This window comes from Panthera uncia, assembly GCF_023721935.1.
Source record: "Panthera uncia isolate 11264 chromosome C1 unlocalized genomic scaffold, Puncia_PCG_1.0 HiC_scaffold_3, whole genome shotgun sequence".
Taxonomy (NCBI): domain Eukaryota; kingdom Metazoa; phylum Chordata; class Mammalia; order Carnivora; family Felidae; genus Panthera; species Panthera uncia.
Genome location: NW_026057584.1, coordinates 7,437,821 through 7,449,655, shown reverse-complemented (window position 1 = coordinate 7,449,655; position 11,835 = coordinate 7,437,821). Strand labels below are relative to the sequence as shown.

General features: G+C 42.5%; 1 protein-coding gene across 6 annotated transcripts in view; it reads left to right on the top strand.

Moving 5' to 3' along the window:
- Positions 1-1,742: 1,742 nt before the first annotated feature.
- The window catches only part of GIGYF2 (GRB10 interacting GYF protein 2), a 150,000-nt gene continuing 139,907 nt past the window's right edge, over positions 1,743-11,835 (top strand). For 5 of the 6 annotated variants that reach the window (XR_007454242.1, XM_049614666.1, XM_049614664.1 and 2 more), the window contains exons 1-2: positions 2,185-2,282; positions 7,327-7,392. The gene's annotated coding sequence lies outside the window, so the exon portion shown is untranslated. Of the gene's footprint in view, positions 1,908-2,184; positions 2,283-7,326; positions 7,393-11,835 lie in introns of those variants that run through there. The other variant, XM_049614665.1, reaches the window with a different exon arrangement.

Below are 11,835 nucleotides of genomic sequence, written 5' to 3'. Positions count from 1 at the left end.
ATCCGGAACAATAAATTCAGGGGAAAGAGGAGGGGGAGGGGGACAATGCGGATTATAAAGGGTCTAGAGTTCAACAGCATGGAATTGTGAAGGGCCCATTTGAGGTTTTGCATGTTTGCTTTGTTTTGTTTTCAAGCCCAACAAGGGGCTTGAAATCACAACTCTGAGATCAAGACCTGAGCTGAAATCAAGAGTTGGGTGCTAAACCAACGGAGCCACCCACACGCCCCTGAGTTTCTGCATTTCTAACAAGCTTCCAAGTGATGCTGTTGTTGCTGGTTCATTGACCACACTTTGAGCAGCAAGGACATAAAGATCAAGGCAATAAAGTATTGCAGAAAATAGGGAGTGGTCAATCGTATTGAAGATGGAAAAGCACTAAATCAAGATTGGGACTGAAAAACTCCACTTACCAACCTGTAGGTTGAGGTGTCTAAGGACAAGCATTAGGTGGATGAGTCAGAATAGAAGCCACATTGGAGTGGTTGACAATTGCTTGCTTGCCAGGTATGGAAATTGGGAAAGTGAGTATAAACAACTCTTATGTGCAGTTTGGCCTTGAAACAGAGAGGTAGGGAGGTGGAATTGTAGTTTTTACCATTAACTTTTGAGATGGAAGACATTCAAGTATTTTATTTTTTACTTTTTTAAAAAATACTTATTAATTTTTGAGAGAGAGCCAGCATGAGTGGGGGAGAGGCAGAGAGAGGGAGATACAGAATCTAAAGCAGGCTCCAGGCTCTGAGCTGTCAGCACAGAGCTGGATGCCGGGCTAACTCTTGGACCCCAAGATCAAGATCATGACGAGCCAAACTCGAACACTCAGGTGCCTTATTTTTTACTTTTTAAAAGGCTAAATGCCCAACATGGAGCTTGAACTCACAACCCTGAGATCAAGAGTCACATGCTCCACCATCTGAACCAGCAATGGGCTCCAACATTTGAGTATTTTAAAACACTGTTAAGGGTGGCTCAGTCAGCAAATTGTGGGACTTCCACTCAGGGGATGAGCTCGTGGTTCTTGAGTTCAAGCCCCACATCAGGTTCTCTGCTGTCAGTGCCGAGCCTACTTCGGATCCCCCGTTCCCCTCTCTCTCAAAAATAAACATTAAAAAAAAATTAAAAAGCTGTTCAGAAGGACCCTGTTAAAAAAAAAAAAAAAAAAAAAAAAAAAAAAAAAAAAAAAGCTTGGATGTACAAGAAAGAATAGGATGACCTGAGAAGGGTTGAGTTGTCAGAGCAATAAAAATACAGGGCACCCAGGGGCGCCTGGGTGGCTCAGTTGGTTAAGCATCTGACTTCGGCTCAGGTCATGATCTCATAGTCGGTGAGTTCAAGCCCCACGTCGGGCTCTGTGCTGACGGCTCAGAGCCTGGAGCCTGCTTTGGATTCTGTGTCTCCGTCTCTCTCTGCCCCTCCTCTGCTCATGCTCTGTCTCTTTCTCAAAAATAAATAAAAACATTAAAAAAATTTTTTTTTTTATTTAAATACAGGGCACCCAGTTAAATCCGATCTTTTAAAAACAACAAGTAACTCTTTAGTGTAAATATATTCCCAATATTTCTGGGCGTCCTGTATTTTATTTGGCAGCCCCCAGATGTTAGATTTTTTGGCAAAAGGGTTATAGCCCTTGACGCACCAGAAGGGGGTCCAAGCTCTCTAGTCCTTCTGAGCTGTCACATTTCAACACTCTAGAATGAATTCCCAGTTCTACCAGAACCGTTAACAAGTAGAGAAACTGCTTTGAATTTCGGCTTTTGTCGTTTTCCCGTTTTCTACAGGATGGCAAATGGGCAGGAAAATGCTGGGTTAAAAGCTGTGGAAAAGTTCTAGTGTTGAAAATCAGCTCGTAAATGATGAAGAGCTTTTTGAACTGCGAACTGGCTCTGGATTGGGTGCATAGGACGGTGAGTCACACAGCGCCTGGCCGGGGTCCAACTCTGAACACCAACTCTACTCAACTCAAGGGCAGGCAGGGAGCCCCATCCCAGGGACCCGCAGGCGCCTGCGCCTTGCCGCGGCCCCGCCCTCTTCCAGCCTGACATCCGGGGCTCGGGCAGGGGCGTGTTCGGGGAAGAGGGGCGGGAGGCAGCGGAAAAGAAGGACGTCGTGGGAGGCTGGATCAGCGGGTAAGGGAGGTGAGGCGGGGCGGGGGAGGAGCAAGGGGCGTGGCGGAAGGAGCGCGCTGTCACGTGACGTGCGTGGCGACGTGTCGGCCATCTTGTGTTGTTGAGGCTGAAGACTGACTTGGATTCTGAGAGACTCCCTGTCCCGGACCGCAGGTAACCAGCGACTCCGTCTCACTCCCCTGCCCGGCTCCGCTCCGCGCCCCGACTCCGCTGTCTCCCATCACCCCCTTCCATGGAGCCGCCCGGGACTCCTGCCCGCGGTCGCGTCCCCGCCGCTCCGGTCCGACCCGGCCCAGCCGCATGGACAACCCACAGGCCGCCCCGGCAGCGGCCACGGCCGGCTAGAGCGTCAGGGGAGGGGACAGGTCAGGTGCTGGGCCGGAGGGAGCCTCCTACCCCGCGAGGCGGCACGCCGGGCCCGGGCGCGTCTCGACCGCCGAGCCGGGGAGCCCCCACCTCCGGGGCCCGGTGGCATCGCGGGGGGTGGGGGGGGGGAGCCGAGGAAGGGAAGAGGGTGGTGGGGTGGGCAGTGTCAGGCCGATTTGTTCAGGGCCAGAGGGTTCGCCTTCTGCTACCTGCTCCCCGGGCCAGCCACCCGCCCAGGCTGGGGTGCTCGGGGTAACAGCTGCCTCGGCCAGACAGCTGCTCCTGCCGGCCCTCCTCCCCACACCTGGCCTCCGGGAGGTGCGCCTTTGCCTTCCTCACCGAGCATCTGCACTGTGGAGACTCCTTCCGTGGCGAGAGGACGGGTCTGGACCAGGCCTGAGGCAAGGTGGAGCCATGATCTGAACCTGGGACGGAGGTTGGGAAAGTCGAGCCCGAGGCAGCTTTGGGACCTGAACACTCTTGTCAGATGGAGATGGGTATTAGTCTTTTCAGTGTCAGCAGTTTCCCACGAAGCACTTGGAATACTTGAGTTTTGTGGCTGAAGCCTAAATCAGATTGGTACTTCCGGCCACAGAATGGTCTATGAAAGAAGCAGGTTGCACGAGCCTGTTTGGGAAGCAACAACGTTGCTTCGCATTTATATGGCACTGCGTTTTGTTTTGTTTTGTTTTGTTTTTTTCCTTTCCCTGAAAGTCAAAGCACGTAAGCACACCTAGTTTTCTCTGTAAAGGAAGGTGAGTATTCCAATTACACTTAGAAGAAATTGAGGATGGGGCCGGAAGCTGTGAACAGCCTTTCATCCCGTGTTGTGCGTCTCGGATTATAGGCAGTTTTGATTCCTGGTGTGGTGTGCAGGGAAGATATTTTGTCCTTCCGTAGTATTTCCTTTTTGGAATCGAATCGCTTCTTAGATTTAAAAGAGTTTTTTTTTTTTTTTTTTTTTTTTTTTTTTTTTTTTTTTCTTCCATACCAGCCCTTTCTGTACGTTAACTTCCACCCGTCTGATATTTGCAGCCCTGACCTTACGGAGTTTGTCCATTTCGGTTAGATCACAAATGTGTTCTCTCACTCATTGATGATTTCCTGTGTCTTACTCATTAGCGTAGCAGGTTTTGGAGTGCTCAGACTAGATGGAATATGTACTTTTCTGTTACATCACATGTTGACATCAGTAGAGGATGCTGGGAAAAAACCTTCAAAGTGGCATGTATCTGGAGAGATGTCACACACTTGTTCCTTTACATTTGACACCAAGGAAAACCCTGGTAATGGCACTGATTCATTGGCAAAGAAAGGGCTCTGCACCTTTTCTGTACTTGATGAAGCATTTCAGGATTTTGCACGGAGAAGGCGGAAGGGACTACGTGCTTCCCTTCCTTCATTCACGCATTCATTCATTCGACAGATTGAGACTCTACCGCACTGTTTGGTGCTGGGGCCAAAACAGACCAAAAATCCCTTCTCTGGGGAGCTCATTTCTAGACACACAAATAAAAACTCAGGTAAAATACATCGTGTTGTGGTACATGATGCGGGGGAAAAAAAATGAGGCAGAAATCGGATGACCGAGATTTAGGGGTTAATTTTAAATTGTGTGCCCTGAACTGGGTGTTGTATGGAAACCGATTTGACGGTAAATTTCATATATTGGAAAAAAATTAATAAATAAAAAATAAATTGTGTGCCCTGAGAAGGCTGCACGGAGAAGCTCGTGTTCGAGGAAGGACCTGACGTAGGTGGAGCAATTCTGGAGAAGGAATGCTCCGGGCTAGGCGAGCCAGGGCAGGGATACCGAGGCAAAGGCTGAAGTGGGTGCAGGTCAGGTGTTGGGAAAAGTATGGAGGCTAGTTTAGCCAGAGGGACCCAAGAAGACGGAGGCTACTGGAAAATGTGTACCCTGCTCATTGGTGCCAAGAGGGGTTATTCGGTGACTTAGAAATTTTTTCCACATCTCTTGTGACTGTTGCAAGGGGAGACCAGATTCTGGAAATTGGGGCCAGTATGCCCAGACCCCCTTCCCTCTGTGTATGACACACGCCCCACCCGAGTTTGGAAAAATCCAGGATGCTCATGTAACATATTTCAGGAAATTGTCTTGAAAAATCTTTCTTAGAAGTGTTTAAATGAGATGGATGATAGACCGCCTAAAAGATCTGGAATTGCTTTCGAGGGAGGGGATCTTTGGAACACTTACGGATATTTGAAAATGTAGGGAAATTAATTTCCTGTGAGGTTTAGACACATCATTAAGAAATATAACCTGGGAGAATGGTAGAATCAGCATATTAATTTATGTTATTCTTAATCTGATTGGTAAGAATTAAGAATTCTTAATTATCTCTGTTCTGTCCATCCTAGTTTTAGATTCCTCAGGGTCTCTTCCGCTAGTTTGTTTGTATGTCTTTTATAGCATTTTACATGTGTAGAACTTTTTGTGCTGAGTGTTTTATTTTTCCCCTTTTGCCTTTCAGACTAGCTGACAAGTTCACCAAATGATTTGATACTTCATAGGCTTTTTTCTTTGGAAAAAAATTTTTTTTCTGATTTCCTTCTAGCTTATCTCCATATGCTTATTACTGAGCTTTCATAAATGTCTTCTTGCATTTAATTCACCTGAGGAATTTAATATTTTGGTTTTGAAGTGCCTTTGCTGGTGAGTTGAGTTGCATATATGAAAAATAATTTGTCATAGCTTGCCTGAAGCTCATGAGAAGAGAGGAATTTACAACTTCAGGGTATGAGTGGAGCTCCTTGGCTAAAAGGAGACATAGCAGTGATAGTGATGAGGTGGTGTTTTAACGAATTTTTCCCCTCTTGTTCTTTTGTTGAATTTTTGAAATGACATTTTCATATTATGTCTTTGATGTCATATCATCTCATTTGTTCTCATGACTCTGCATTTTAATACTCCGTATGTCTGTTCTCTTTTTGTTGACTTTCACACTGGGAGATGACACTACTGATAGAGATTGCTGCCTGGGAGAACCTTTTGGGTGAAAAGATTATTGCTGACCCTTTTACCCTTGCCATTCTAAAGGATCTTTGATTTGTGCCATTTTCAAAGACTGACTTCATTTGCAGTTCTCCATTATCCCCTGCTGATTACATTTTCAGTACTTTCTGTTTTATTCTATTTCTTATAGATTGTAGTGGGACCAGTCTCATTAGGTTGAATCTACAAGCCTCTGTTGGTGTTAATCCGGGTATCTTAGAGGCAAGTTAAATGTCCATTTTCCTTCAGCAATTTGAATTGCCTTAACATCATTTGGTCATCATTGTAAAACTCTGAACCCAAGCCTTTTTTCCCTATTCACCCTCTGCTAGGATTTTTATGGTAATAAAGTTCTAGGATTTCCATTCATTTTTAATGCCCTGAAAAGTTACATATTTTTAAATATATAAGTAGATTTTTACTCCATAGGAAGGCTTACTGATAGTTGGAATCCTAGTATTTCTTAACCCAATTGGCTTTGTTTTGTTTTGTTTTTTTATGCTCTCAGATGACTGAGAAATACAGTAGATTAATTATATGGGAATGCAAAATGATACTTTTGTTGAATTGCTGGTAATTAAAAAAAAATTTTTTTTTTTAAGTAAGCTCTACACCTAATGTGGGGCTTGAACTCACAACCCTGAGATCAAATTGTACCGACTGAGCCAGCCAGGCGCCCCGAATTGCCCATAATTTTGTGTGAAGTTGAGGGGGAGGAATAGGGGGAGGTTTGAAAAACGAAAGAATACTCCCTTAAGTGGTTACAATTAGTTTTATAAAAATATTTTCAAAGTATTATGTACCTACCTACTTCAAGTAATTAAAGTATACGATTTTATATTTTCTTGTTAACTGCAGAGTTTCATTAACTACAGAGGACTTGAACTTAATTATACTTGGAATAAGAGATACTTTAGAGCTTGTTTTTTTGAGTTAGGCCCAGAGAAGACTTTATTACCTAGTTGTCCCCTCTTTTCGTTTTGCATGCCCTTATAAAACTAAACTAGACTGCAGTGCATAAAGTTGAATGACCTTTTGGGTATTAAAATAACACGGCTATGTTTTTGCAAAATTAAGGTCAAAAGGCAGAAGTCGCTTTCCCAAGTTACTTTTTTGATGTTAATAAAATCAACTTTAATTTGCAATTATTGTTTTTTTGACACATAACAGCATTCAAAGCATTATTTGATTTTAGCTAAGAAACCACTTGAAGCTGTTGTGTTTCATTCAGTCTACTCCTAGTCAGTTGAGATGTCACCATCCTGTGGATTTTTAAGATGCTGTCTCATTAGAGCATTAAATGAAGGTTGTGATTTTGCAACTGAAAGCACACCTGGAGTTTTGCTCCTTGGGCATTTTGGCAGTGGTTATATTTCTTGGGCTCACTGATTATTTGCATAGGATACATACTGTATTGCTGTGTTGGTGGCTGTCATTTTTCTATCAGATACGTTTAAAAATTGGTATCACATCCCTGCAATGTAGTTTGAATGAAAGCCCCAAGTAATCACTTTCCTAAACCCTGTATTGGTGCTCATTTGTCTTTATCAGAATCACTTAGAACTTCAGTTAAATATATGTATTTTTTTAGTCCCCCTCCAGAGCTACTGAGAAACTCTTTAAATGTTAGGAAAATGGAAGTTAGTTTCTAAGCTAGTTTCTAAGAGACAGGGAGAGAATCCCAAGATGATTCTAATATTTTAACCAGGTTTGGAACCATTTCCTGTAAAACTATTCATTATAAGAGATTATGTTTTTAAAAGTTTCCTAAGAGATTGATTGTTGGGTCAATTACTTTAATACTTTTGTTATTTACAGTGTTAAAAGGACCTGAACAAAGTCTGCTTGCACCTCCTGCTGTGAACCAGCAGAACTTTTGAACAGGTGAGTGTTGAAGGGAAGCACAGAGCTGAGGACTTAGGCAAACAGATGATTTTTGCTTTAAAGGTTTCAGGGTTTTTTTGCCTTTTTTTTTTTCTCCTCCTGAAGTTATAGATAGTGATAGAAACAACTTCTTAGCTACTGCTCAGATTCCTTATGAACCACAAGAATAATCATACCCTTTCTACACTGTTCCTATTGTGAATTTGTGTCTTAAACTGTCATGATTTTCTGATGGTGTGAAATAGGAAGAGGAATTCTTTGGGAGCAGAAGTAAGGAGATACTTAAAGAACCTGGGAGCAGTTGGCTTTCATGAAGGACACGAACCAGAAACTGGGAAGCGTTCGGGAGCTAAGGCAGTACAGATAGCACTTCCCTCCCTGCTGGCTGTCAGTGTCCTCTCTTGTCTCTTTTTATCCTGCTTTAGTTGTCTTTTCACAGTCTGGCCTTTCCTCCTTTAAAAACACATGGAAGAAAATCACCACTTTCATTCCTGGTGCCACATATGAACTTAAATGCTAGTGCCACTGCAACTGTTACTAGCTCATTGTCTACATTTTAAATTCCTGGGAGGGGAAATTTGGTTGAAGTTTGTCCAGTTCTCCATTATTGGTCTAATTAGTAGGGCCATAGGACTGTAGTCTAGAAGTGCAAACATAATTGAAAGATTCCACTTTAAGAGTGGGGGCAGGTCTCAGAGAAGGTGTAGTGTTGGCTCTTCTAGGCAGAAACCTGCAGAAGCTTCTGAACATTTTCCTTTCATAGAAAAATTTCTTATAGGTAGCTTGGCAGTTTCAGTTTATATGTCCTGAAGAATTAAAATATAGGTTTATCTACTGGTCAGTGAGGCCCGGTAGGTTTCACCAAGCATCCTTGTTTGAACTTCATAGTGCAGTGTTTTTTGTTTTTGTTTGTTTGTTTGTTTATTTTGAGAGAGAGAGCGTACGGGCATGTGCATGGGGGAGAGGCAGAGAGAAAATCCCAAGTAGATTCCTTGCTGACAGTGGAGCTTGTCATGACCTGAGCCAAAATCAAGTCAGACACATAACCGACTGAGCCACCAGGTCGGCCCCCCTCCGTGGCGTTTTAACAAAAGTTCTTGGTTTAGAAGGTTCAGAGGAGTGTCTGTGGTAAAGGTTAGCAAATGAGAGACTTGGTTTGTGGAAAAATCATTGGTTATTTATTTTTCATTGATTACTTTTGTAAGTTTTAATTTCTGGGTACTTTTTACAGTGTTAAGCAACACTTGAGTATTAGGAAGCCATGGAGAATATGAAGGGTGGAACTTCTACATGTGAACATATATTCACATTATTTGAGTGGTAGCAGGAATTTTCACTGTTGGGAAAGGATCAGTTAGACAGTATATATAAACTTTTGTATTAACATCTTGTATTCTAGAATTATTAGGTAATACTGAAGAAAAACATTTTTAATGGACCATTTTGAAGCCCTGTTTATTTTTGTTTATAGCTTGTATGTATTTGGTGATATCTGATTACTTAAGTAATTTTTTATTGCTTAAATATTCTTAGTATATTGAGATTATTTTTTTAAAGATTTTATTTTTATGTAATCTCTACATCCAACATGGGGCTTGAACTTAGAACCCCAAGATCAAGAGTCACATGCTCTACTGACTGAGCCAGCCTGGTGCCCCTTGTATACCAAGATTTTTAATGCAGAGCCTAGGGATTACTAATAAAAGTCATCTGTTGTAGAGTGATGTATTCAATGACAGGCCACAGATGTGACTTCCTCTGATGCTTTTTTTCAGACAAGGTTTACTTTAGCAGATTGCAGCTGAATTCTTTTTTTTTTTCTTAGCTGAATTTATTAAAAACATTTTTTTTTAATGTTTATTCATTTTTGAGAGAGAGAAAGAGAGACAGAGACAGAGTGTGAGCAGGGGAGGGACAGAGAGAGAGGCAGACACAGAATCTGAAGCAGCTCCAGGGTCTGAGCTGTCAGCATGGAGCCTGATGCGGGGCTCGAAGCCACAGACTGTGAGATCATGACCTGTTGCTGAAGTTGGCCACTTAATCAGTTGAGCCACCCAGACACCCCTTAGCTGAATTCATTTTTAAGGTAGAATAGCCCTCTCTCATATTGTATGTTCTCTTTAATCTGAATTTTGAGGTGAGGTATATTCAGGCTTACTGAGTTAAGGCTTTGTGAGGTTTTAAAAAGATTTCCACATAATCTGTGTAAAACTTCACAGGCTCTGGGGTTCCCTTTCTGGAAAACATTGGCTTGTGGTGAGATTATCAAATGACGTAATGTTTATGGCCTTGTGATTTTTCCTAGAATAGTTCATTGATTCCTAATTTTGTTCTTCTTTACCAAAAGGGAGGAAAATAGAAATGTTTACATATTGTTCAGAAACAGTGGGGAGAATGACAGTAATAGCATTTCTTCTTACAGTGATATTGTGGCCAGTATGTTCTTTGGGAACAAAGCTCCTTTTATTCAAATTGTCCTGGGCCTGGAGGAAGTCTTGGGAACTCTGGTCTCTTCAGTATTGGTTCTTTGGTTGCAGATCCTGGCAGGAATTGGCAGAGGTACTGGCTTGGTACTTTCTAATTGGTAAATCATGACTCAGGCCTTGAAGACATGGCCATATCGAGGGGCTCTCGTGGTTAGGTCCTTGAGAATTGAGGTGATATTGCTCAAGCCATGGCCAGTTGAAGGGCTGGATGTGAAGCCATCCTGCAAGATCAGTGTCAGAGAGCCTTAGTTTATGTTTTGGAATCTGACACTCTTTAGCCTTTTATACTGCTTCCACCATTGTTAATGAAATTTCTTTGTAGTGTGTTAGGAGAAATTTCTTCTTAGTGTGTTTGGATCCTGAGTCTATTCTCTTCCCTACCCTGAGGGCTTAGTATATTGCTTAACTGAGTGATGGCAGAGGAGTAGAAGTTAAAGGATGGTGGAGCAGAGTGGAAGATTGGGAAGAGGAGAAAAAGTGACTTCCACAAAATGAATTCCTCTGAAAACTGCAAGGGAATGGAGAAGAAAGAAAAGGGTAACCAAGGAGTATCGAGCATTGTAGAGCATTGTATCATTATGTAGTGAAAAGTTTGTGGCCTTTTAAAGCAGAGAAATGTGGGTTTAATTTTCTGTTACTTAATTACTTGTAACTTGAGATAAAAAGTTAACTGCTGGTAGCCTTATTTCCTTCACCTGTAAAGTATATCCCATAGTGGTTGTGGGAATTAACAATCTAAAATGCCATGGGGCGCCTGGGTGGCTCAGTCGGTTAAGCGACCGACTTCGGCTCAGGTCATGATCTCACAGTCCATGAGTTCGAGCCCCATATCGGCCTCTGTGCTGACAGCTCAGAGCCTGGAGCCCGTTTCAGATTCTGTGTCTCCCTCTCTCTCTGCCCCTCCCCTGTTCATGCTCTGTCTCTCTCTGTCTCAAAAATAAATAAACATTAAAAAAAAATAAAATGCCAGTGTAATGCCTGGTGCACAGTAAATGGGACTTCAGTAAATGGTAGCTTTTATGATTGTTATTACAATGTAAATAGGTAAATTTTGATTGTAAAATTTCATCTTTATAATTTGAATGAGACATCATTGAGTTCTGTTAGCAAGTGTTGTTTTGTTCTCAGTCCAGCAATACTTGAATAGCTGCTTTGTGCCGAGTGCTGGGCTAGACACAGTGGTGAGCAAAACACATAAGGAACTATCTTCATAGGGTTTATAGCCTAATGGCAGAGGCAACCAAAAAATCATATAAGTAGGGGTGCCTGGTTGGCTCAGTTGGTTAAGCGTCTGACTTTGGCTCAGGTCTTGATCTTGCCTTTCCTGAGTTCAGGCCCTGCTTCGGGCTCTGTGCTGACAGCTTGGAGCCTGAGCCTGGTTTGGATTGTGTGTCTCCCTCTCTCTTTGCCCCTCCCCCACTCACCTTTTCTCTCTCTTCTCTCTCTCTCTCTCTCTCTCTCTTTCTCTTTCAAAAATAAACATTAAAAATCATATAAGTAAATTTCAAAATGTGAGAAGACTCTCTGTCCTTGGAAAAGATACATTTTTAAGACCTAGATACTTAAGTGTCACATTTTGGATCTTGGTGTTCTTGTTGTCAATGATGTTTTATGCCTTTTGATTAGCTTTCCAGGCTACGTATGTTTGTTGTAAGTTAATTTATGTATTCCTTTTGTTTGTCATTTTTCCCTTTTTCTCTGAGATAGACACATCTCAACTAAAAAAAAAAAATTTTTTTTAATGTTTGTTTATTTTGAGAGAGAGAGAGGGAGGGAGGGAGAGAGAGAATCCCAAGCAGGCCTTCTGCTGTCAGCACAGAGCCCTATGTGGGGCTCAATTCTATGACCTGTGGGATTATAACCTGAGCTGAAATGAGAGTTGGATGCTCAACCAACTGAGCCATCCAGATGCCCCAACACTTCTCAACTTTTTGATCTTAGGACTCCTTTATCCTTT